The sequence below is a fragment of the Panthera uncia genome (genome assembly GCF_023721935.1).
Source record: "Panthera uncia isolate 11264 chromosome C1 unlocalized genomic scaffold, Puncia_PCG_1.0 HiC_scaffold_4, whole genome shotgun sequence".
NCBI classification, from domain to species: domain Eukaryota; kingdom Metazoa; phylum Chordata; class Mammalia; order Carnivora; family Felidae; genus Panthera; species Panthera uncia.
In genome coordinates this window covers 24,740,674-24,768,459 of record NW_026057585.1, presented here as the reverse complement: position 1 = coordinate 24,768,459, position 27,786 = coordinate 24,740,674, and the positions used below count along the sequence as shown (strand labels likewise).

The following is a 27,786-nucleotide window of genomic DNA, read 5'->3' as shown; positions in this document are numbered from 1 at the left end:
AGGCTCTTTCCTGCCCTGGAGACTCAATGATTTTATGTCTGGAGGTTCATAAGTCACAAGATATCTGGAATTAGGTGGTAAGTCTTTTTCTTCCTTTAGTGTGAGCTTATAAAACCTCAGCAGTTTGTATTTTAAAGCAATCAAAATTAAATGGAGTCTTGCATAATTGGCTCTCTCTTTCTAATGTTTCCATAAAAACTAAATACTATAGACAACCCCTGAAAATGTAGAGACCTTTTTCTTCCTGAATGTAAACAGAATGAAAATTATGTTAGGAATACTCTCCTTACTTTGATACGTGTACACACACACACACACACACACACACACACAAATAGATGGATACATTATATATATAACATACATATAATGTGTATATATATACACATTATGTATATAATGTGTATATATATATATATAATATATATATAATGTATGTATCTATCTACATGTGCACAAAGCCAAAAGTGATGAAATACACACACACACACACACACACACACACAAACATATGACAAATATCACTTTTGGCTTTGTGCACATACTATAGAGCGATCAGAAATTTGGAGAATAATTGGAGTAATTACTCTTCTTAAAGATGAAATGCCAATAGGGGCACCTGGGTGGTTCAGTTGGTTAAGTGTCCGACTTTGGCTCAGGTCATGATCTCACGATTTGTTGAGTTCAAGCCTCACGTCCAGCTCTGTGCTGACAGCTCAGAGCCTGGAACCTGCTTCAGATTCTGTGTCTCCCTTTCTCTCTGCCCCTCCCTGGCTCACGCTCTCTCTCTCTCTCTCTCAAAAATAAAATAAACATTAAATTTTTTTTAAAAAAAGATGAAATGCCAATAGAAAACTTTTGAATAGCTTGAGCTTAGAGCACGAAATGATGATGGATCATTATTATTGTGTGAACTCCCTTCGAAATATCTCTAAAAATAAAAGGGATCAGAGATAAGACCAGTGAAGCCTCAGAACTTTTATTAAATTGCCCATCTTTTCATTTTTATATCTTAAGAGTAGTCAGCTCTTTTGCTGTTAGCACAAAATGACCCATATGATATGTGCAATGGATTTTCTTAACCTTTTATTATAAGAAATATCTATCCTTGCTTTTCACCTTCTGGGGGCTTTTGGTCCTAGAACTTCTAGAAAACCAGAAAGAAATGCCTGAAGGAACAATGGAAGCTGACTTGGAAGATCTGGCCATGGTTTGGGTGATAGGCTCTGACACTGAGTTCAGAATTTTTATTGTGATGGGAGATACTATTTTTAGAATCAAACATGCTACTTTATGGAAACATACAGTGTCTTTCTTCTAAAGTGCTGGCACTTTGATTGGGCCAGAACAGCATTCACGGGAGGGGCCTGGGGAACACGGCTGACAGGAAAAATCGGTAGACACGGCTCCCAGCAGAAGTGGGCTTCTGGGAGCTAGTTGAAGATTAAGATAGAAGGTATCAGGGTAGGAGATTATTCTGAACGTAGGAAGGCAGCCCGAAGTAAGGCACAGAGTGCAGACCTGGGGAGCCCAAAAGAAGTTGCTGCTGGGAAATAAAAATGACAGAGGAAGGTCAGGTGTAACAATGTATAAAAGAAATAAAGAGCAAGGGGGAAAATGGAGAAGAATTTAAAGAGACTTACACTTGGAGGAGAGGGCCAAACAGAATTAAATGACCTGGGAAAATAACTGACATATCCTAATGGAACGGCTACTGCGTGATGTGTCATGTCTGTATTTTCTGGAATTTTCTTCTGTCAAAATAACTCAGAAGTCTTTACTGCAGGTGGAGTGACTGGGCCAGAGGGCATTAAGGTTGTCTTCTACGGTACAAATTCTACATTATAAAGACTAGGAGGAGGATTCTTGTGGAAATGACCAGAATGTGAAAATAAACCCAATTAATTTATGGCTTAAATATCTGGAATACATACAAGGGAGCAAAAAATTATTTATAAACTTACCAAAGTAATAATATTTTCAAAAGTAATTGTTACTAGTACCTGAGAAAGGCCAAGAAGAGGCTAACAATAAAACAAGGGAAGAGAAAGTGTGATTTTAAGTCTAATTGGTACATGTATGATTTGGCTGTTGGGAGAGAAATTGATAAAACTCAATCATCTGTCTATAACAGAAATAATAATGCAAATAGGACTTAATTGGCTTCATTTAAAGGGTTCAAATGGACACAGCATAATTGTGGAACACTTTCTGAAGTGAACAAATTTACCACAATTTCATACATAAAGCAGAAGAATTTAAAACTAATGAAGATGTGCCTTATAAAGCCCCCAGATCACAGTATTCCATTTGCTTATTGTAATTGCTAGAAATACTACCTGTCTAAAAACAGTGGATGGGGCTAGAAGATATAAGGAGCCAATAGGTGGCATTTTAACTGCATCACTGTGTAAAGGTGTGGCTCGTGTCCCTATACTCGCTCCCCTTCTCTTCCTTGCGCTTACCTCCACTGGTCACTATATATACATCTGTCTTTTCCTGCACAAGACTTGTCTTGTTCAATGCCCCATTGGACAGCCTAAAGCATTGCCTGGCAATTAGTAGGTATTCAATAAATTTTTTTTTGATAAACAAATGAGTGAATAAATTAGACAGCAGATATCAGATCTTGGCGTGGAATAATGGCATCCATGCTTTTAGGTTAGCGTCTTAAATATCTCCTCAGGGAGAAGATTAAAACCTTGTTTCAAATATACAGAGCCTCTGTATTTGATGACAACGAATTTTAACCAGACTTATTGTGGTGATTATTTCACAATATCTAAATACCTTGAATCATTATGTTGTATACCTGACACTAATATAATGTGATATGTCATTTATGTCATTTTTTAAATGTTAAGTTAAAAGAATAAAGTAAAATTTGACAAAAAAAAAAATACACAGCATCCCTTTTTTCTGCCTGGCAAAGTATCTCATAGTATTATATACTATTAAATAATACATGTTCAAACATATTAATGTGTTTGAGTGAATTTATTGAAGATGAAGAAATGAAAGGAGGAATAAAAGGTGCTCAGGAGGGATACCAGAAGAAAGGAAAATGATGATGTATATAAAGCTGAGGGAACCAGGGCTGGGGGAGAGCTGAGGAGAGGAGCAGGTAGCAGGGATTGTGATACATTGCTCCCTCCAAGTGGGCTAGGCTGAGACTGTCCCAGGTAGCAAATATTTATCACATCTTCAAATAAAAGTACTTATTTATTTATTTACTTAACATATTTTTAAGTTTATTTATTTATTTTGAGAGAGACAGAGATCATAAGGGAGGGGCAGAGAGAGGGAGAGAGAGAGAACCTCAAGCAGGCTCTGCACTGTCAGTGCAGGGGTTGACCCCATGAACTGTGAGATCATGAGCTGAGCCCAAACCAAGAGTCGGATGCTTAACCGACTGAGCCACCCAGGTGCCCCTCAAAGCAAAATTTTAAAATGTGTGTGTGGTGTCTATTTAGAAGCTAGGATGACTCATGGAGGAAGGACCGAGAAGCAGGTATGCCCTTGGTGGCAGCCTTCAGGTGTTCTCTACTGCCCAGCTTGGGCCCTAGACTTGTATCCCCACAAAACATGGGCTCTGGAGACCCACCCACATGTGGAGGCAGCTTAGCCAGGCCACTTGGTCTTCTTACCTCCTCCTCATGTCTCCGTATCTCTCATCCCAAGTAGCTTGTCAAAACATCCACCAACCAATACTCTGTCCATCTCATCATCCCTCCAGAGATGTTTAAGGTCCACTCTCAGTTGCATTACCAAGCTGCTGTCTGGCTTCCATCCATCCTCACTCTTGAACCTAGCATTGCCTTTGGTGAAGAGTTCGCTGGAAAATGAGTTAACTACAAATATTTAGGGGTAGATTCCAGGAACATTAGTAAAAAATGTTACTAAGTGTGGTTATATGCAAGGTAATAAATAGTTGACACAAAAGGAAATCGTATCATTAGACCCTAACCATGTATCACTCATTAGGCTTAGCACCTGACACATTATTATCTCAGTTCATCCTCATAGCCACCTGATGTAGGAACAGATATCCATGTTATACAGGAGGCAGCTGAGGTTTAGAGAGGATAAAGAACTTTCTCAAAATTATAGTGCTGCTTAGTGAAGGAGTCAAGCCTTAAACTGAGATCCATGCTGTGCCCACTGCCTCGCCTGCCACAGTGGGAATTTATTCTCAGCTAGAGGAAGCATTGATATAGATGGACATCAAAGAAGTAAGCGTATCATTGAGGAATCAGTACAGGCTGGTGCTATTCATTACAGAAATGGGGTAAAGAATTGCATGACAGGGACGTATCTCTGTCTTGTTTCTGCCAGTAGTTTCCATGCTACACCCTAGAATTATTTAAATGTTTTCAAATATTAGTGCCTATTATGAACCAGGTGTCATATCTGAACTTGGGACACAGTGGTGAAGAAAACAGAGCTGCTGGGATTATTCATACAACCTCAGCCTTGTTACCCTTTTGGGAAACAGAGCTCTTCATGTGGCCCTACAAACCCAACCTTACCATCCTCTTGGCCTTATGAACACACCCCAATCTATCCCTCTCCCCTATGCAACCTGCCTTTCTTTCTTCTTTCCTCTGACACCCAACTGGTTACTAAGGCAGCTTACTCGCTATGTGGTCCTTTGGGAAGGGTCTCAGCAGGGCCACATAATCAATTCATAAGTTCTAGATGCTTTTGCCTTTGTGGGCCCTTTGCTTCATTAAAAATAAAAGTAAAAACTGTATTTTATGGCTGCCATAGTATCTAGATGAATGTAATAATACTATATATTAAAACGTTTTCTTTGACTAGAAGTTCATTTTTTTTTTCTTATGCTTCTAAAGTAAATGAAAACATTCTCATACGCCCTTGAAACTATTGCAGGTCCTTGGTCCTGTGCCCAATGTGCCTAATGCATATCTTGAGTGTGGGTCTAAGCACCATTTGCTAAAAAGCTATTGCTTACCTATTGCTGACCAGGAAGTCAGACAAAATCAGGCAAGAAATATCCTCTTTGGTTTATTGTGGTCTGACTGGGAGTGACTTCTCTGGGAGTTTAAGACTTGCCCTTTTGCTTTGATGCTATAATCATCCCTCAGTTGTCACTTGGTAATTGCCTAATTATATTATTTGGTGATAAGTGAAGTTTTTCAGCCAAAAATCCTTCTGAACAGCTGTGATTGGATTCGCTTTTGATATTTTATTTAATGTACAATTGCATTTATAAAATCACAATTAATCTAATTTATTTAATGACCGCCCCCCCCCCCCCCCCAACACAGGCTGTAGAACATTTTCCAAGGGTGTTTTAATTACACATGAATCAACACCATGATTTTAGGAGAGCTTGAGTGAACTGAACACACATAATTCTCACCCCACAGTAATTTTCCCCCACAGTAAAAAGGTTCTTAATGAATATAAAATGTTTTTCCAAAAGGTTGAATTCTCTTAGTAATTTAGAGATGTATCTTTTTCTTTTAAAGTTTTGGAATCTTGTACCTGACCTTTTCTATTCTGCACCCAAGATAAATATATTTTCTTTGGATAAAGTTAATGATGTTATAAGTGATCCTGAACAAAAGGTTAAGTTCTTATAAGAACCGCAATTGAATTTTTGGTTTATCTGTTAAAAGTGGTTTCCTCTGCATTTTTGTTTTTCCTCTAAATGTAGGTGTATCTCTTAATTAGCTTTACTTTAGAGCGTATTTGTGTCATTTTTTGCTTTTAGGGAGACCATGATGGTGACATTTGGAAGAACCTGGCTGGGGAAGAATGAAGCTCAATTATTTTTGTCTACTTTGCTAACAATTCAGAGTTCTGAAAAGTCTGGATCGCACTATGAGAAGTTTGTGTGCTTGGTGAAATGTTGTCCAATTGGCCAATCCACTTGGTCTTGGGAAATGTCCTAGAAGCTTGGCAAGAAAATGTTCTCAAGAGAGCACAAATGCTGCCAATTTCCAATTGGCCAAGACACATTACAAGGACAACCTTCTCTCCAAGCAACCTGGCATTTCCACCCCAATTGGAATCTGCAACACAAAGATGCATGCGGGGGAAAGACTAAGTAAACAAACCTTTCAGATTTCCGCTCCAGGTGAGTCTTTCATTCTGGTCTATCTGGTGAATCTTTCATTTTACATCTGGTCAGCTCCAATCTTCTTTTGATCACTGACCATTGCAAATATGAGGGAACAGTGGGTGCCTATTACAGGTTAGTTTTAGACGTGAGAAACAGCCAAGGTGAATGCAGGAAGAGTGAACGGATCTATTTTTACACATACACACAAGACATTGAACCTGCCTGAACAGTCCAAATTGTTGCTAATAAAATTTTAGATTTGCTATGTGAGAAAACCTCCCTGTCATATTGGCCCTTGCTCAAGTAGCTCCCAAGCCCCCGGTGCCTGTGTGGAAAATGATGACAGCTGTGCTCTTTGCCTGGCTGCTTCCATTTGTGAAAACATGGGGGTAAATGGCAGCCACCCCCACAGGCCCATTTACTGTGAATCTTCTTTTGTAGCCACAGCCAAGAGTAAAGGGCCCCAACAGAATTGAATAGCATTCAGGCCCTACCTCAAATAGGTTTAATTTGCTTTTAACAAAAAAAGACCTTAGGAAACTGGAAAAAAAAAAAAGATATTTACCTATTTGGAATTTCTGAAAATTTTTTTTTTCTTATAAAACAGCACTCATTTTATGCTATTTTAACCAACCACTTGTGACAGTTTAGGTAAGCAAGACAAAAATATCCGATTATGCCAAATAAAATTTTCCTCCTACAGTTTATTTTTGGGTGTGGCTGAGGAGGGATTAGAAGGCTTGGAAGCCTACACATGTCCCTTGGCAAATCTGGCCTTATTCTGCCTGTAAGCACTGTCAATGATGTCACCTCTGCAAACAGAGCCTAGTAGCCGATTAGTTGAGATGGTTCCTTGAGTGGGTTTATTTTTTCTTGTCTCTAGAATTCCAGTTTCCTTTATTGCCACACCTCTCAGTCCTGTGCTTCTGGGATTGTGATCATGCCCTGTAGCTCTATCTGCCTGACCATCAGAGCAGCGCAGTGTGGTCCCTGCCCTGCCTTGTGCAGACAGCCCAGAAGGGGAGCTGAGGGCACCTAGAAGCAAGCCCAGCCCCATCCCGTGTACTCCTCTTGACCCATGCTCCTGTAACCTGAAAGCCATTCTCAGAAAACCTCCTCCACTCTAGCCTCTTTCATTTCTGTTATAGCCACATTACTGTAAATCCCTTGGCCACCATAGAAATCCCAGTCTAGAAGGGCTTTAGCTGGTGAAGGTCTCTATCAGATGACTGGCAATCAGTAGAGATTTTGTCTTTTGCTCCTGTTTGGTGTCATCGTTCTGTACCAGAGATGTGACTCCATCCTCTGTATGGAATGCCTGGGGCAAAGCTCTCCTCACACATTAGTTATAAATGATGAGTAAATGAGTGGAAGGATAATCCCAAGGGACACACACCTATCAGCTTTCATGCCTTCGATGAATGCTGGGAGACCTTCCCAGATTGTTCCACAGGTTTTCATTCCAGTGTTTTAGCACTCGATTTGCTATCAATACATATTTTTCACCCCTCTTTGGTGCCAGGCATTGTTAAAAGTCCGATAATTCAGTGTCTTGGGCACCAGCCATCAAGTTGAAGGGATGTCAACTCAGCAGACAATCTAAAGCAGGTGGAAGGTGCTTTGACAGGGACATGCACAGGTGTGGCGGGAGTCTGGAAGGAGCACCCAACCCTGACTAAAGGAGTTAGGGAAGTCTGCCCGGAAGAGATGCCACCTCAAATTAAAAAAATAGTTGGCATTAGTGTAGTAAAGAAGAGGTAGGAGAAGGAAGAGAAAGATTGACTTTTTGAAGGCATGCAGTCCTAAAGCTTACTGAATTAAAAGTAAATTCACAAGTTCTTTATTGTATCCAAATCACGTCTGCTGTCTTCTTATAGTCCATTTCCTTTTGTTGGACTATCTTTGCAGGTGGGAGACTCATCATCCAGCATTTCCCACATAGTCATCTTCACATTTTTTGTGATAAATTCTGTATCCTCTATCTTAAGAGGGAGGTGGGGACAGTGGCGTTTGCTCAGAAAACAACAACAACAACAACAATGTTGTGAGAGAACTTAAGTTGGGACATGAAATAAATTTCTGAAGGAGCTGGTGTTGTTCTGCCTGAAGGAGGGCTCCAAATTTTTGAAGGATTATAGTTTAGAAGATGGATTCATCCAGCCTTGACAATTCTTAATGGCGCCACTGGGTTTCCTGTCAGATATCAAGAATTAACCCAACCCCATGACTGTGGTGCCAATAGCAGTCATTACTATGCAGTACTCTGGATGAACTTTCCTCACTATTCTGAGGTTGGACATTGTCAGGGTGCTGCTGAGGGTTCAACTGAGACTAGTGGGTAAAAGACAGGGATTCAACTTTAGAAACGGTCAGAGGTGCTCAATGATGGAATAAGTTGCTCCTAGATGTGGAAGTCTCCTAACAGGAGAAGTTTTCAGAGGCATGTTTTGGGGAAAATGTCAAACTACCAAGTCTCCTGAAGGCTCTACCCTCCCACACCCAGCCGTATGGTGAAAGAGGCAAAAGAGAAGCTGTCTCTGAGAAGCAGCAAAGTCAGAGATCAGGTCAGGGATGAGGGGCGTGTTCTTTGCATCACAAGGGCTTTGAGCTCCACAGGGGAAGATGCTCCAAGGAAGGCTGGACCCCACACAAGGTGTTTCCAGTCCTACCACAGTATTCATGTAGGGCAGATAAGAGCATCAGTCCTGCAGGGACTACTAGTGGCTTGGAAATTTGGGATCTTAGGGGCAAACGTGACAAGCTAGAGAGTGGTGGCTTCCACCCCTGAAGCCTCCCGAATTCTAAAGTGTCTCTGAGAGAGGAGAGGGACTTCAGTAATGGTGACATAGACTTGCATCTGCTCACATCACTCTAGACAGATGCTCTCTGGGTGTCCATTTCTCACAATTTGTAAAGGTGTCTCTGGACACTTGCTTGCGGAACTATTTGCCACACAGAAACAACAGAACTCTATTTTAGCCAACTTTGGGTTTACTTAGATCCACTCCCACCACCCAGGTTTTGGGTATTCTGCCCCCAAACCTGACAAATTCGATGAATACTTACTTGACGGGTCACAGCCAACAACTCCGAGTTAATAGGGTACCACCAACCTGTGAGGAGGGGCTGGTCCTGTTCTGCAGTATCTGGGATACGAAGGGACTTTGTTGTGCTTAAAAAAAAAAAAAAAAAAAAAAAAAAGAATAGGTTTTCTTATCAGTTTCTAAAGGTTGCTTTGGCAAGCAACTAGGGAGTAGGCTTGTAATATTTCTTACATACTATGCTCGAAATCGCTAATGCAAAATCAATTATCCCACCATCATTTTAGACACTGTGTGAAAAGTACAAGAGTTATACTAATGATTCAGAGAATACAATTTGCCCGCATGGAGGTTGTGCTGCTTTATCACCAATAGTCCCCACCCTGTGCTTAACCTTGAACGATTTTCCTTTTCCAGCCAGTTGCCTGGTACCATGATGTCACCTACTACTGTTTAGTTTCCATCCACCAGGTCTACACTAGTGAATACTCCAGGACCAGTAAAGTCACTTGTTTGCCAGCAGCAGCAGTTATTTCTGCATTGACCAAGCTGGTACTTTGCTCATCATCAAACCCAGTCCAAGGTAAGCCTTAGAAAAGGTCCAGGTGTTGTCCATCATTGCAAGACACAAAGACTATTTCCCAAGGCCAGGTGTTTTTCCAGAGCTAATCAGACTGCTGTTACAGAAAAGTCCTAGGACAATGTCACAGTGAGGAAAATGTCCTCGATAAGCACTGAGAATTAAAACTTGGTTGCATTTTTTTTCCCCAAAAGGTAGTACAGCACAAAATGACTGGTAGCCTTCAGGGCTTTTGGTAATGTTATTTATTATGGTAGCTAACATATATTGAGGACTTTCTATGTGCCAGGCTCTGTGATATGGAATTTGTTGGGTCATGTTATTAAATCCTCATCACCTGATGAGGCATCAATATTTTCCCCATTATACGAATGTGACACAGAGTGCTTAAGAAGTTTGCCAGAGTCATAAAGTCAGTTCATTTTGGAAAGGGTGGAGGAAAGGTCAGAAAAGATTTGGTGGCTCTGGCTTCCAGCATCACTTAATTGCCTCCAGTTTTGGACCAAGTGCAAGACCACCTTACTTGAATCCTGGTTCCACAGCTCACTTAGACTGTCTCAACTCAGCTTCTTTGTTGACCAAATAAATCTAATGACAGTATCAACAGCAAAGGGTTGCAAAGATTAAAGGGGCAATAATATTAACTAACACTTATAGATGCTTATCATGTGCCAGGCACTGTTAATAAGTTCGTCGAACATGTCTGCTTATTTATTTCTGACCACAAATCTGTGAAGTTGATATAACACTATCTGCTTTCAGAGATGGGGACACTGACACACACAGAAGTTAAGTTACTTTCCCAAGGTTGTATAAAAAGTCAATGGTAGAGCTGGGATAGGAGCCCAGGCAGTCTGTGCTTGGAACCACCACACTCTGTTACCTTCCATAACGTAGCCAGAGCCCTTAGCACAGTGCCCATCCACCACATGGTAACTGATCAATAAACGTTCATCATTTAAGAACATAATTCTGTGCCAGATGCTATGATAGCACTTTATATAAGTTATTTCAAATAATTCTCATGACCATCTAATAAGGTAGAAATGAACCCACTTTTGCATATTTGGACACTAAGTTGCAGATGAAGTACTTTGCCCAAGATTACATCTCTTTCTAACATCACATGCGGGTGACTCCAGTGGAAAAAGACCTTTTGTGTCTTGAATCACAAAATATATGGTTTTGACCAAAGCCAAGTAGCCAGACCATTGCTACTGGCTTTAGGAATAACAACCAGATAGTAACATATTTTTATGCAAGCCTTTTACTTACATTTTTTTTGTATCTCTCAAATGGCTCCCACATAAACTTTTTGAAGCTTACTTAGGTTTGGCTTCTGGAGTCATGAAACTGATCATGGTTTTACTACAGTGTGTTTTTTTTTCTTTCTCCCCTCTGCTCTGACATACAAAGTCTCCACATTTAGTGAAGCTTTGGCACTACACGATCCATTTCACATTCTAGGGCTCTGCTGCTCCTCACTTTGGGGTGATATATCAGACAATCAGTCACAGCAAGACGCTAAATGCCAGATGTTGCTTTGTCAGCTAGGATCATCCTTTGAACATCTGTCTCCAGTCCTGAGAGGGGAAATGCCCTAATGTGCCAAAAACATGGCTATTTATAAGGAAGAGTCTAGCTGCTAAGTAGGCATCAGGAGTGATCTGAAGAAGTAAAGTTACTGGAAAGGAAACTGGTCACATTCTGTAAACTCTGATATTCTCAGTGGGTGAGGATTGTAGGGATATTGGCATACTCTAGGGAAGAACTTATTCAGGACCCTTTTCTTGCCTTCTTTCAATCCCAGTGGCTATGTGGTCTTCCTAGGAACTTTGTGTGTGTGTGTTTAATTTTTTAAATTTCTACAAATTTTTAAACGTTCACTTATTTATTCTGAGAGAGAGAGAGAAAGAGAGAGAAAGTGGGGGAGGGGCAGAGAGAAAGGGAGAGAGAGAGAATCCCGTAGGCTCCACATAAACCCAATGTGGGGCTCGGTCCCATGAACTGTGAGATCACGACCTGAGTGGAAATCAAGACTGGGACACTTAACCCACTGAGCTACCCATGCACCCAGGCAGGACCTTCTTTGTTTTTGATTAATCAAGTAAAGGAACGTTTAGAGAAGGCTCGTATTTAGGAAAGCCACTGTGCTATGTATTGGAGAAGCTGTTATTATAAGCTCTTTGCCCTTTCAGAATTACTGTTAAACACAATTTGGTCAGTGTGTCTTTGTAGAATTAAAACTATTTCGATTCACTTGTTTATCCATTCATTTAACAGTTTGGTTCTGAGTACCTAGTATATCTTTAAAATTAATTAGAACCATGACAATACTAAAATAAGTGTTTGGTTTTTAAACATTTTTTTAGCTTTGTCTTTAGTAAAACAAGTTTAGGGGTTAACCAGGAAAATTTTTATCTTGTATTAGTTTCCTACTGCTGCTATAACAAATTGCCATACACATAATGGCTTAAAACAGCAAGAATTTATAATCTTACTTTTCTGGAGGACAGTCCAAAATGATTTTCACCAAGGTGCTAGCCAGGCTATGAAATCTTTATAGACTCCTCCCCCAACCTTTTTATAAGTGTTTTTTTTTTTTTAAGTTTTTGTTTGTTTGTTTGAGAGAGAGAGTGCACGCATGAGCAGGAGAAGGGCAGAGGGACAGAGAGAAAGGATCTCAAGCAGGCTCCATGCTCAGCGTGGAGCCTAACACAGTGCTCGATCCCATGACTCTGGGATCATGACCTGAGCTGAAATCAAGAGTCAGACGTTCAACCAAATGAGCTACCCAGGTGCCCCCAAACCTTCATAGGCTCTAGATGGCAGTCTGTTTCTTTGTCTTTTTCAGCTTCGAGGGACCTGCTGCATCCCTTGGTTTATGGTCTTTTCCTCTATCTTTCAAGCTGGTACCATATCATCTTAAAATCTCTGACAAATCTCTTTTTGACTCTGGTCCTCTGCTTCCATTGTCATACATCTCCTTCCTTTTATGACTCAGATTCTCCTCTCATATCTCACATCTCAAAATATCCCCCTCATAAGGGCCCTTAGGACACTTGTAATGACATGGAGTTCACCCAGATAATCTAAGATAATCTTCCCACCTCAAGAATCTTAATCACATTTGCAAAGTAACTTTTACCATGTGTATTAGTTTCTTTAGGCTGCTCTAAAAAAGTACCACAAACTTGGTGGCTTAAAACAGCAGAAACTTATTGTTCTAGATGCTAGAAATTCCAAATCAAAGGGTCAACAAGGCCATGTTCCTCCTGAGACTCTCCATAGAAGTCGTCCTTGCCTCTTCCTAGCTCCTGGAGGTGGCTATAACTCTTGGCATTCCTTGACTTGTGGCTGTATCACTCCATTGTCTGCTATTCTGGTCACATGGTTCTCCCTTTGTTTGTCTTCTCATGGCATTTTCTTCTTCTTATGTAGACACTAGTCATATTAGATTAGGGCATACTCTAATGACCTAATCTTAATTTGGTTACATCTGCAAGATCCTATTTCCAAATTCGGTCATGTTCATAGGCACAGGGGTGTTAGGACATCAACATGTCTTTTTTGGAGGATGCAATTTAACCCATAATACCATGTAAGATAATCATATGCCCTATATCCCTAGGTTACAGATAATAAAATTAAGAACCTCCGAGCATAAAGGGCTTGCTTGGGTTCCCAGTGAGGGTCTGAGCTGAGTCTAAAATCCAGATCTGTGGACCTTCTGGACTATGCAACTTCTTCCTGGGTAGGTAAATGCTTACTCTAGTGTCACATTAGAGTCCTTGGAACAGAAATTGTGTTCAAATCATTGACAAGGACAAAGATTTAGAAGTTTTGATGGCTATTTTTAGGGAATGCAATGGTCTGGCTTTATGGCCTTGAGGAAATCACCTTTTAAATCTGACCTTAGTTACTTAAGCTTTGAAACCAGATTATCATACAAATTTAAAATAAAATTGACTGGTGACTAATTAAAGGATCCTAACGAACCCAATGAGCAGGGAGAGCCACAGAATGAAGGAGCAGTACTTTATGTTAAAAGCCTGCAGGCAGAGCATAGGCATGGGTGTGGGATCAAACACACGAGCAGGACAAAGTTATTGCCGGCTGGTCCCTGATCCCTTCCTCTGCATGTCAAAACACTTAGAAGCTACCTTCTTGCTTTCAATGATAGCGTTTAAAATCTAAAGCCCATATTCCTTCTTTAGCACCAATTATTAAAAAGAAAAAATAGAACATTTCAGCTATTTTAGCCCTTCCTGAATTTCCTCCACTTTTCATTTGTTCTTAAAACTCTCAAGACTCTAAGATGAAAATTTTTCCTTTAATTAATAAAGACGGTAGGAAACACTTCACACGCCCCATTGTCAAACCCATGGTTTAACTTGGAAAAATGAAAAAAAGTGAGAGTTGGAAACTCCCCAAACCCCAATTAGGTCAAGTGGAGCTACATTTTAGAGAAAGAATGAGGAAAGCCTCCCTCGCGGATCTGTATCTCTAAATAGGTTGGGGATTTGCCAACGCTCTGGGTTAATCATGATGAGAAGGGAAACGGCTGGCTTTGCTGTCACTTAATACACAGGGAGCAGGAAGAGTCTGGAAATGTGAACTTGATCTTTTCCTCTTGGTATGTCATGTATATGTGATATAAGGGGCACACTTTTACAGAGGAGCCCACGGTTTCTTTTGAAAATGTTCTCTGTGCAAAGTGGGAGATAATATTGGACGGATCCATGCACGGAGACCTTGATGAGCAGGTGCACTCCCACCCAGCCCTGCCCTCCCCACTCCACTTCCTGTGTGACTTGGGGAATCAGTTGGCCTCTCTTGCCATTAGATCCCATACCTATAAATAAAGGATCAGATAAATCTTAAAGGACTCTATAATTCTATATGACGTTCAAAGAATAATCTCTTCATTATTATCTCTTATTACCAAGGACATGTGTGGAAAGTATCACCTCCTCACACAGTGGTTCACTGTAGATTTGCACGGCCTCATGGTCCATACTGAGAAATATATTGTATGAGAAATGATGCAGGAAGGAAGTCCAAATCCTTTGAATGGTATGGTAGGTGGACTCTCCCTTCTAAATGCCTCATGAAAATAGGGAGCTTATGATGAGCCTCCTTCAGAATTTCCCAAAGTATTCTCCCTGCAAGATGAATTCCAGAGGACCTATCAGTTATGATGGTATTCTGCTGCAAAGAATAGAAAATCCTATCACCTTGCTACTCAACGTGTGATTCGCAGACAAGCCTCTGCATCACCTGGGAGGTGGGGAAGGTCCCCACACCACATCTACTGAATCAGAATTTGCATTGAAACAAATCCCCAGGTGATTTGCACACATATTAAAGCCTGAGAAGTACTTCCCTACACTGCCATAAACAGAAAGTGTTTATTTATTCGATGTGGTACGAAGTCCAGGAGTAGGCAGCTCTGGCTTAGAGCAGTATTTCAGTGATGCAGTCGAGGACCTAGGCTTTTGCCATCTTTGTGCTCCACCGTTCTCTAAAATGTAAGGCTTTGCCTTCATTCACTGGTCCTAGAAGCACATGGTGGCTGCTTCCGCTGCTAACTTCTGGCCAAGAGGAGAGGGGGAGGGCAAAGGCAGCCAGGAAAGAATAAAGGTGAGGCCTCCCTTGTTGATTTTGGAAGGGTGCCTGTCTCCAGTGGTTCCCCATCTTACCATAGCTGTGGAACACTGCCAAGGATAGGCACAAGGCAGGCTGAACTGTAAGTATTTAATGTTGCGGCCTCTGTGCTGCAGAAGGCACAGAAGTGGGCTCTGAGTTGCTCTTCGGTGGCCAATCCACCTCATTTACTAGATTTGTTAATATATGTTCATAGAGAAAAACATAACCCATTCAGTTTGGGAAATGAATCTAAATAGGTTTCTTTTATACGGGACTTCTTAAAGTTTTTCATATGCCAAAGTACATTTTTAATCTCCCCGAGGGGAATACAATATGTAGTGTCTTCCATTTATCTGATCACAGAACTTTTCCTAAGAATCGGTTTTCTGCCAAAAAAACACAAATGTCAAAAAAAAAAAAAAAAAAAAAGGAAAGGTAGATTGATATCACGTGATTTTTTTAAAGGGCTCATCAAACTTTTCCGTAAAGGGCCAGATAGTAAATATTTTTGGCTCTGCAAGCCATATTTTCCCTGTCCAGCTACAGAACCTACCATTACAGCATAAAAGCCTTGGACAATACATAAATGGCTGTGGCCCTCTGTGGTCCAGATTTTGCCAATGGGCCATAATTTGTTGACCTCTGTTTTAGAGTTAACTACCACGAAAACAGGATTAAAAGCAATAGAGCCACAATAGCATCTACTAATACTGTAATGGTGCCCTAGATTCTACAAAATATTTTAATATAAATTTATATTTATATTTTTATATTTAATATAAATATATATGTATATATATAAATTTATATATATATAAATATAAATATGTTATATATATGTATACACACACACACTCACACACAGACACACACAATCTCTTCTGAATGTAACAAACCTGTGAAAGAGATTATCACCATCGTGTGGTTTCCTGAAAAAAATTAGACGGTCAATTTCCCTAAAACATGGAAGCATTCACCAGGGCTCTTGATGTCGTATTTAGTTAATTGTATAACCCCTATAACGTTTTGAATTTATATATTTTTCCCTCAGTATGTTCAGGGAATTTCTTCAATCTAATCTTCATATTTTTTCTTTGAGGGAGGTTCAGAATCCATCCCTTTACTCACATGGGCCTTTGAAAGCATTACATGTGCTTTGGATTTACTATCGGGCTCTTAAATTTCCAGACCATAAATGCTTCCCCGACCTCCTGCTGCAACCATACTGGATGTTTAAAGGCAGTTCGGCTCCACTGTTATTATGTGCTACTATTATACTATGTATGTGGGTCTATGACAGTGGTGTCTCTGGTGTTTTAGTGCATTTGCTCATGTGAATGCCTATGTGTTTTCCCTTGAGAAACAGTAAGCCACTTGAGGGCCAGGCCTGTGTGTGTTCGTTCTGTTTGCCCCTGTGCCCTCAGCGCTGAGCAGAGAACATGGTAAATGAATGTTGCCGAGTGAAGTGTTCCATGTTAACAGCAGGGGTGGGGTAGTGCGGGTGCAGCTGCTGGGCTGCCCCTGGGGTTTCAGAGCCAATGTCTTCTGCACTCACTGATGCTCTGTCTTCACCAGTGCAGTCGGCCATCCATTCTGACTCTGCTGGTATTTTCTGTCACGTTGCAGCAATGAGAACAGATCCCAAGGCGACCACAGCAATGTACCTGTGGATTGAGTTCAGGCCATTAAATTGCCATCATGCGACCTATCTAATGTCATTATGGTCCAGTTCCAGCAAAGCAGAGAAATAGAGGGGAAAAAAAATGACACAATTACCAATGGACGTGTTCTCAGACTTTTAAACGAGCCTAAAGGAAGAAGTGTCTGTAATAGATAGAATGGTACCTACCCACACCCACCCACACACGCGCACACACGCACACACACCCACACACAGCCACCCCTTTGGAGGGGAAGTCTGTAAACCATAGGAGGAAGAGAATTACTAAACTAAGGCTTTCGTTTGCTTGTGAGCCCAGTGCACTCCCTCTGGAAACCTCCACAGCCAAGTCTGTTTTCCAGGGGCTTATGGAGGAAATGTTGCAAGTTCAAACGGGGGAGTTTTGAAAAGCTGAGGCTCTTAAATCATGCTAGGTATTTACCTGGTGATATAGGTTGCCTTGCATTTTACTTTGAGGTTAAAAGGAGACCAAACAGCATTGCTGAACCATGAAATGGGTTCAATAGCGTATAATAGGGCCCTATGTAATTTTATATTGAACACCCTGCAGCTTGGATTTGCTAACTACAGAGTGACTCTTAGAGATGCTGTTATGGTAGTTTGGGTTTGGAATTTGTCCCCTGAAAAAGTGCATTAGGGACTTTCAGGTAGTTTCTTGCTTTAGCAGGTTTCCCAAGTAACATCTTGCACAGTGCATTGTGAGGCTCTCCTGTCTCTGTGTTCATGCGCTTTCTTTCCTTTGTTTTGCTGTTGTTGTATTTGGCTCATTTCTTAGGGAAAGTGTTGTGCAAAATGTCCGCTTCTCTTGGCTTCTTCCACTTTTCCTATCAGTCTCTCTCTTGTCACCTGGTCTTGCAAACAGGCCTGGGAACTTTGGGCGTCCTTGTGCTTTAATATCATTTTAAAAAATGCTTCCCACCTCCTCTCTAATTAACTGTAATCAGAAAGGCTAGTTGGTGGACACATGGTGTCGTAGCTCTGTGAAATGCTGCCTGATGGCTATAAACACGGCCATATGTTCTCGGTGAAAGATGGCTGTAATCACCAGCAACAGGGACAGCCGATGGAAGACGAAGGCTCAGCTCTTCACTTCCTCCTGCTTTATTCTCAAAACCTGCGAGGCACTTTGCAGATCAGCTTAATATTTTCTCTTAGCCATCACTGCCTCTGCTAAATTTCCTTTGTATTTCAGCTTCAGTTCTTTCCTACATATACTGGAGCTTGAAATTGCAGTTATCAAAGGAATATGTTTAGCACCTTCCGGTTTAACATCACAACACTTTAATTAGGATGGCCTCTCTTTAAATCCTGCACTACACACATTACACAGGTTTCTAAAACTAAGTGGTTATCAAGAAAGAGGATAAAACCATCAAAATTTTCACAGTGAATGAACAAGAATTTCTCAGCAAAGTTCAATAGATTTGCCCTGAACTGGTGCAGCTTATAAAACCCTTGAGCCTAATTGCTTTCCTGCATTTTGGCAAGAAAAATAGCTGACTTGCAATGGAGTAGAAAGAGAGGTTTGGAAGAAAGTGTCTTTTAAGAAAAGCTTCCAATGAAAATTTCAATCAATATTTTTAATCCCAGAAGACTAGATAAAATATGATATTATGTTGCTTGCACTAAGAGATTGTGGATAGGGTTGTTCTTCAGTGTCGGAAGGAGAGCGGTTTCAGGAGCAAAGCCGCCCAGTATCCCTTCACTCTGCAATGTGGACAGTGAACTACACACTGGCATTTCAGCAATGCCTTGTGTCTCAGGTCTAAGACGGTGGCCTTTGGATGCCACGTCCTCATTGAACCCGGGTGGACTCCTGGTTTCGTGGCTGGCTGCGAGGCACAAATGTCTGGCTCTCCCGTGGAAGCAAGGGAGAGGAGCCGTGTATGAGACACATAATGTACTCACGTCTCTCCACTTAGCATCGTTTGGCTGCATATTAAAGTAACCAGACAAAATTGAGTGCAGAATAGACACATTGATTGCTTTTAAGCCTTCACTTTCCCATTTAGAAATGTTTTAGATTACTAAATTTGATAATCAAGTTTTTTACCTTTAAGATTTCATATATATGTGTAGATATAGAGATAGAGATATATCTCGAAAGTTTATTTTATTGCCTCTCGAATGCTTTTAGGGCTTTGTGAAAACAGGGCTCTCACCCCTTACCCTTTTTTGCTTTTTTTCCTTTTACCTTGTATGTACTGCACAGGCTATTAAACTGTGTGCAGGTGATTGATCTCTTTAATAAAAGCAAGTTCTTTAGTAAGCAAAGAGTGATAAAGATAAACAAATGTACTGGTTTGTCCAGTGCTTTGGAGATTATGGTAACACGAGGGCATCAAGAAAGCCTATTAACAGATAAGTTAGATGAAACACATCAATTCTGATCTCAGTAAGTCGGGAAACCATTCCCTTTAAGTTAATTTTACCCATGTTTTCTCTTCATTTGTAATACTTTGTTGGTTTTAACAGGAAATATTTAATAGTGTGAAGCGCAGTCCGTAGATAAACGATGTTGGCAATTTCTCCACCCAACTGCTTGTCAGGCCCTTTAGCAAGGTACACAACGCCCTGCAGTTTATCATCTCGCTTTCTAGATTGTTTTGGAAGATCATTGTGAGGGCTGAGACTCCCCAGAGGACTGTGCTCTAATCCTGTCATATTTTTTAAAATGCTGGAAGGTATAAGGTTACATGGTAAGTTGGTTTTACGTAGGCATTTCTTCAGCCCGTCGCCATGGCACATTCTTTCCATGGTAACCACTGTTTCCATGGCACGTACTGTGAGCTCCTCCCGAGGAGCTGAGGGGTTTATGAAGATGCCCAGCCACCCACAAGTGTGCACACACACTTGCCTTCTTTCTCTCCTATCGGCACAGATTCAGCCCACCATTTATGTGAATTTAGGCACCTTTTCTAGCGAATTCGTGAAATGGAGCAAGGCTAATTTTAAAATAAAACCTGCTTTTCTCTCTAACATGTGAGGAGACGAATAACTGACGTGGCCTTTTCAAATGATGTGAAGATATAACAAAAGACTCGCGTTGTCCTCAATGATATGGAGTAACGGGATACAATCTTGGGAGGCAAAATTTGACAGAAAAGACAGTCATCCCTGGACCAGATTTTCTAAATTTATCTCCATTTTTTAGACCCTGAGCTAAGTCTATACCCAGCATCGTGTTAGACGCTGTAGAGGATAAGAGAAATTTATGTCCACGGGGACCTTGCATTTTCTGCAGGCTTGGGGGAATGAGATTTAGACACATGTAATAATTAGAAAACAATATAGCACTGTAAATAACAACAATACATTTTTCACGTAGGATAACTTCAACATTTTTAGGTTTGGGGACAAACAACATGGCTGTTATTTATTTATTTATTTTTAAATTCCCATCGCTTTTATTCTTAGGACTGGGGTAACCAAAACATTTTAGGAAAATACACTGGCTTACGTGGATATAATGGTAAATGACTTTTTTGAGGTGCTGATTAGTTTTCAAGGATACATAACAGTTCTGTTCTCTTGTCACTGACTTCATAATTGGCATCTTATCCTGTCTCAGTATAGGTGGCTGCTTCTGGAATTAACTTCCAAATGCCGGATGGAAGTCAGGTGTGTTTTCATCGGGTCCGTGCAAATCCAGGTAAGCTGAATTCTCATCCTATTGACTATTCTTATATTATCCTTTTGTTTTGAAAAGCAGAACATAGCTTTGGGGTTAAACAATTGCATTTGAATTCTGGATCTTTTGCTTAATTACTCGTGGCCTTGGCCACATTAACTGACCTCTCTGAACCAGGACAGCAAGATGTTACTGATACAAGGGTGGGTATATATGTTCCTCTTAAGGCAAGTGTGAGGATTAAATGAGATATTGGTATGTTCAATAAATGAAAGCTCATGTGTTCACACTGTTCAACGAATATGCATTAATGTTCCACTGTGTTGCAGGCATTGAGTTGATGTTGTGGATATAACAGGATTGATTTCTGGCATTTGGAGAGCCAGCACACAGACAATGAAGCAGGAAAACATGATGACCTATGATCCACCAGAATGGAAGCTCCATGAATGCAGGGTGGTGCTTTTTTCTGCTTTTGCTCACTACTGTATCACAAGCCCTTAGGGCATTGCCTGCAAGCAGTAGGTACTCAACAAGTATTTGCTGAAAGGTTAAATATGATAAGAGAAAAGTAGAAAGGTGACCAAACGTGGGATAGAAAGGAATGTTAACCAGAGGAAGTGACCTATAACAACCCCCTAAAGCATAAGTGAGTTAGCCTGGAAAAGTAGGGAGATCATGATTTTTTGCTTTTCACTTGCTTTTTATTTGGGGTCTGTACTGCTTCCTATGATGTCTCCATAGCTAAATTCTTTTATTTTTATTTATGTTTCTGACAAACTGACATGCAGTAAGTATGGATCTTTATTTAGCATTTGCAATGTCCAAAGTGGAATTCTTAACCGAAGCTACTACTAGCTTCTGACTATTTAGGTCTCCTGAGATTGCTGAGGCCAGGTCCTGCGTGCTTAATTGAATACGTCACTTATGTATGCATTCACGTATTCATTCATTATACACATGTTTGTTCAGCACCCACCATATGCAAGATAGTAGCTATGTACTAAGGTGCCAGCAGAGACTGATCAGCAAGCATTGGATCAAGGAATTGACAGTTCCCCAGATTTGAGAGTTTATGGGGGAAATTGATGATAGAAGAATAAGGTTTCGAACAGCCGTGGTCTGTGTCCAGTCCATTAGCAAGCGATTTTGGCATAAGCAGCATAGACATTAGCAGGTCATGCAACTAGATCTTTCCCTTCTGTAGTTGAATCAAATTATCTCTTAGGGCGCCTGGTTGGCTCAGTTGGTTGAGTGTCTTACTTCGGCTCAGGTCATGATCTGAGCACCCTGGGTTCAGAGCCCTGTGTCGGGCTCTGTGCTGACAGCTGAGAGCCTGGAGCCTGCTTCGGATTCTGTGTCTCCCTCTCTCTCTGCCCCTCCCCCGCTCATGCTCTGTCTCTCTCTCTCCAAAATAGACATTAAAATTTTTTTTTTAATTATCTCTCTATAAATTTTTTTAATGTTTATTTATTTTTGAGAGAGACACAGAATGTGAGTGGGGGAAGGGGAGAGAGAGAGAGAGAGAGAGAGAGAGAGAGAGAGAATCTACAGCAAGCTCCAGGCTCTGAGCTGTCAGCACAGAGCCTGACGCGGGGCTCGAACCCACGATCCCATGACCTGAGCCTGAGCCGAGGTCTGATGCTTAACCGGCTGAGACACCCAGGTGCCCCCCCCCCCCAAAATTATCTCTTAAAGTGAGCCTTACCTGAGTATGGTGCTTGGAAAGTGTTCTTGGTAAAGAAAAGTCTAAGTAGTCATACCCAATTCATTACTTTTTTCAAGGAACATTTATTTATTTCCCAAGTGTGTCTAACACTTTCCATAAAGAGTTTTCTTTTTTCTCGGCAAGAAAAATAAGATAACTGTGTGAAGCAACTAAGGAACAACTGAAGCCTAGAGGCCCCTTGGAGATTCAGAATACAATAGAAATTGTGAATTGAGGTGAGTCTAAGATAATGTTGTAAAAGTGCTGTTTCTCTAATTGTACCTCAAAGCAGCAGCAGCAGCAGCAGCAGCAACAATGAAGGATGTGGGTGGGTAGAGAGGAAGGGGAAAGGTGTGATACAGAACCTACAAAAGATGAAGGCAGGAATGAGCCTGGTATACTATGTTAAGTGAAAGAAGCCAAACACAAAATTCCAAGTAGTTTATAACTTCACTTATATCAAATGTCTGGAGAAGGCAAATCTATAGAGACAGAAGATGGGGCTGCAGATGAGAATGGGATTAACTATAAATGAGCACAATGTATCTTCTTGGGGTGACAGAAGTAGCCTAATACTAGGTTATGGTGATGGCTGTATGACTTGGTAAACTTACTAGAAATCAGTGAATCACAAACCTAAAGTAGGTGAATTTTATAATATGTAAATTAGGCCTTAAAAATGCTTTTTAAAAAATATAGCAGGAAGGGGCACCTGGGTGGCTCAGTCAGTTAAGTATCTGACTTTGGCTCAGGTCATGATTTCATGGGCCGGGAGTTTGAGCCCTATATCGGCTTCTGTGCTGACAGCTCAGAGCCTGGAGTCTGCCTGGATTCTGTGTCTCGCTCTCTCTGTCCCTCCCCCAGCTTGTGCTCAGTGTCTCTTTTTCAAATAAATAAATAAATAAATAAATAACTGAAATAAAAAATATAGCAGGAGGAAATGAGTGTAGGACGAGTAAGGGATGGTAAAGAAATTGACATGGTTGCAGTAGGGGCATCAGAGTCTCAGAGCAGGGACATAAGTTGACCAAAGTCACATAGCTGATAAGAGATAGATCTTGGTAAGTGGTAGAACCATCTGGTTCTATGATAAGTTTGGATAAGTGAAGTGGTGCCAATTGAGGTACAATATTGGATTAATTGGGAAAAAAGATGGGGTTTTTTTTGAAAAGCTATCTGGGATATTTTTGACTCTTCACTAGAAAAGAGGCATGCCAAGAGTGGCATTTTAGGAAGCTTAATTTAGTGACAGGATTCATAGATGGAATATATTTTAATGAGTGCAATTATCCAGGTGAGATGAACCTAGGTAAGAGCTATAGGAAAGAAGAGGGGGAGGGATATTTGAAAAAAGAAGAGTCTAGTTATGGTGACTGATCCCATAGGATTAATTGCATATGAAAGGGCTTTGTAAACCAACAAGTTTTTAAAAATGTAAATAATGGATCTTTGCTATCGGGCACACTGAAAGCAGTAACAAAATATGTAGAGAAACTCAAGATGTTGGAGAGGAAAGTGATAAGTGTGGGAATAATATCCTTGAGGGCATTATGGGTAAAGAGGGAGATGTTCTTCAAAGAAAGCAGCAGAGGAATTAAAGCAGCATATCATGCACATATAATACTGTGTGTGTAAAGCACCGTGCTGGATACTGCAGATGTTTCTTAATCAGAGGCTTTGGTTGCATTTGACAGAAACCCAATTCAAACTAACAGAAGAAAAGCAGACCATGTATTCTCATAATACTAGGAAGTCCAGGAATTGGATGCTTAAGCAGTGCAAGAATTCTCCCTATTTAAATCTCAGCTCTGCTTTCCTCTGTTTTAAATCCGTTCTTAGGCTGGCTCTCCTTTTTTTTTTTTTTTTCAAAAATAGCCACTAACAGCTCTAGATTTGCATGTTCCTTGTAGTTAGCAATCCCAGAAATTATAAGAAGTTTCTGTCGCAGTCATCATCAGATGAGTCACTAGGTAGACTCTGATTGCCCCACTTGGGTTATGTCCATGAGCCAACTCCTGTGCTTAAAGGTGTTGCTTCTCTAATTGGCCAGGACAGGGCCTTTTATCGCATCCCATGGAGACAATCAGCTTCATTCAAGCCAAAAGGAGAGTGTGGTTTTATTACTGAAGATGGAAAAAGGACCAGGCAAAACTCCCAAAATGTGCCCACCTTGTGTTGGAATCTCGTAAACTCTCCACAATAGGCTTTGTTCTTTCCATTTTAAAGTTGTGGAGACCAGACCTGGGAAAATCTAAGAGATTTGCCTGAGGGTGTATAGTTACAAATAAAATTGTAAAGCTGAGATTTGAACTCAGTTCCATTTGTTCCAAAGCCCAGCCCTTTTGAAGAGAATAGTTGATGTAGAACAGGTATATGTGGAGATGAAAAGGGGAGGGGAGGAGTCTCTCCTCTGAGGTATTAAACACAAGTACAAATCAACTTGAATCAGTAGGCAATGTTGAGGAAGGGAGAAGTGGGAAAATCCGGGGGCTGGGAAGAGAGAGTTGTTAGTTTAGCTGTTCGTTGTTAGAGAAGAAGGTTCGGAATACCCGCTTCAGAATACGAACCAGAATTTCAGTGACAGGTGGTAGTAGACTTGCCAAGTGGTGGAAAAGCCAAATTGTAGTTGGAGCTGGTTATTTAAGTTATGGGGTTATTTCAGGAAGCACCCTCTCGCCTAGAGACAACACAAAAGTAGAAACAGTGGACATTTTAAATGCCCAAGTCATGGTACTTTTTCACAGGGAAAGCGCCATGGGCTTGGCTCTGTGTTTGACTCTAATCCTGGCCGATGAAATGGCAGGTCAACACTGTGGGAGGCAGCAGTGAGTGTTTTGATGCCAGGCCTAATGCAGGCTGGCTGTAGATACATGCTGGAGGGGGTGGAACTGAAGAGGCTGAGCAGAAGGTGGCTGCTAATAGCAAGAACGTTTGAATATTTAAGAGAGGTATAAATACTTTGAGTAAGTGACTGGAGTTCAAAGAGCTGCTGAGGAAGGAGAGAGGAAGGAAATGGAAGCAAAGTGAAAGACAACTCATACCCATCTGAGTGAGTTAGGGTAAAACACAGTGAGAGATGTCAGATAATCTAACACAAGCCAGGTTTTTTTCCAGGTAAGGATATAGAAAAGCTTCTGATGGATCGAGGTGTGTTTTGACCTGCTGATCATGTGGGCAACTACAGAGAACATGGACTTTGGAGTCAGCTAGACCTTGGACTGAACTCTGCTCTGTTACTTGCTACTTGTGTAACCATTGGCAAGGTATTGATCTGTGAGTTTCCTCATCTACACAATGGAGATAAATATGTAAGTATGTATATGAGAGAGAGAGCCTAACATTCACAGATAGGAAATAAATGGCAGCTTGTCATAATAATAGCACATTTTAGGATGCTTTGCTCTTAAAAACTTTGTTTTGCTCTGAGGTAAGTAAAGAATAAATGCTGAGTTCTGGTTTGGCTTGAGAAGTCAAAAGCGGACCGATCTCAGGGCACCTGTGTGATTCAGTCCGTTGAGCGGCCAACTCTTGATTTCGGCTCAGGTCATGGGCTGACAGCATGGAGCCTGCTCGGGCTTCTCTCTCTCTCTCCCTCTCTCCCTCTCTGTGCCCCTCCCCTGCTCACATCCTCAAACAATGTTAACTAGCCGAAGTTATTTTATCCCTTCTTCAAATAACCTAAGTTTTATGTCACATATTTTTAACATAAAAATCATCCACGTTCCCTTTAAATTGTGGAATGCAGTATTAGATGTGCTGGTGGATCTGCTGGATAGTTTATCTTGGGTCGTCTTGAATTGCCTGGGTCTCCATCTTTCGGTCTACCTTGGCTTTGCTTGTGGGAATGGCTACTGTTGCATATGCAGTTGACTGATTGTGTTCCATGGGTATCCAACCTTTATTTTTTTCCTCCTTGACCTTATGCATATCTGATTCCTATGCTTAAGAAGCATGAGCCGTATCTTCTTGCTCCAAATCTCCTGGTAGGCTACATCCAGTCTGTGTTTTCACAGGGGGACTGATGTAGATACAAAGAGAAAAACAAGTATTGAGATTCATTTATTAATTGTTCATTCACTCACTCAACAAAACTTTATTTGAAACTTTCTAAATGCAAAGCATGACGAGGTGCTATAAGAAATATACATGACAAGAATACATGTTCCAAGGCCTCAAGGACCCCACAGTCTAGCATACTGCCTGTGAGATATTAGGCCTTATATAGCAATGGGAGGAATATTTCTCCCTTCAACTGGATCCTGCAGAGTATGTGGAACAATCTAAATAGTTCTTTTCTTAATCAGCTTGAGAGGAGAAAAGTCAACTGGGCCTTTCCCTTCTTTGATATTTGAGATATTCTTGGAATGGTATTTCATTGCCCTTTGGTAGAATAGCTCACAAAAGCCAAATAATACTTTGTGTAAACTATAGACTTCCCTGAAAGAGTGTGTTGGAAATTTTTGACTCAGCTAACTTTCTGTCAAGTTAAACACCCAACATCAAGAAGAAATTTGAGCATTTGTACAAAAGTCTAACAAATTCTTACAAATTAGGATAGAATTAAAGAAAATTCATTATGGTCAACAAGCTTGTGGAAGCTTTATTTTATTCAGTGTATCGCCCAAAACTGATTTTTTTTCTGGTTTTATTGAGATATAATTGACAAGCAACACTGTATAAGTTTAAGGTGTGCAGCATAATGAAAAAAAGACATCTATATTATGCAATAATGGCCACAGTAAGTTTAGTTAACATCCATCACCTCATACAGTTGTGAATTTTTTCCCCTTGTGATCAGAACATTTGCATTTTACTTTCTTGGCCACTTTCAAATATACCATACAACATTGTTAACTATAGTCATCATGTTGTATATCACATCCCCAATCCTTACTTATCTTATAACTAGAAGTTTGTACTTTTTAACCACCTTCAGTCAATTCCCCCACCTCTCACCTCCTGCTTCTTGAAATCACAAATCTGATCTTTTTTTTTCTATGAGTTTGTTTGTTTGTTTTTGATTCCACATATAAGTGAGATCATACAGTATTTGTCTTTTTCCGTCTGACTTATTTTACTTAGCATAATGCCCTCAAGATACATCCATGTTGTTGCAAATGTCAGGATATCCTTTTTTTCATGGCTAAACAGTATTCCATGTAAATGGGATTATTGAACACTTAGGTTGTTTCTATGTCTTGGCTATTGTAAATAGTGCTTCAGTGAACATGAGGGTACAGATATCTCTTTGACAGAGTAACTTTGTTTCTTTCAAATATATACTCAGCAATGGAATTGTTGGATCATACAGTAGTTCTATTTTTAATTTTTTGAGGAACTTCCATACTGTTTTCTAGGATGGTTGTACCAATTTATACTTCTACCAACAGTGTACAAGGGTTCCA

The 27,786-nt window shown here is 40.6% G+C and overlaps 1 long non-coding RNA gene across 1 annotated transcript; it reads left to right on the top strand.

Moving 5' to 3' along the window:
* Nucleotides 1-27,786, top strand: LOC125912374 (uncharacterized). The gene is made up of 7 exons (XR_007454688.1): nt 1-77; nt 5,741-6,106; nt 9,550-9,715; nt 20,614-20,694; nt 21,003-21,129; nt 22,526-22,617; nt 25,496-27,786. It is a non-coding gene; the product is annotated as an uncharacterized LOC125912374 (long non-coding RNA).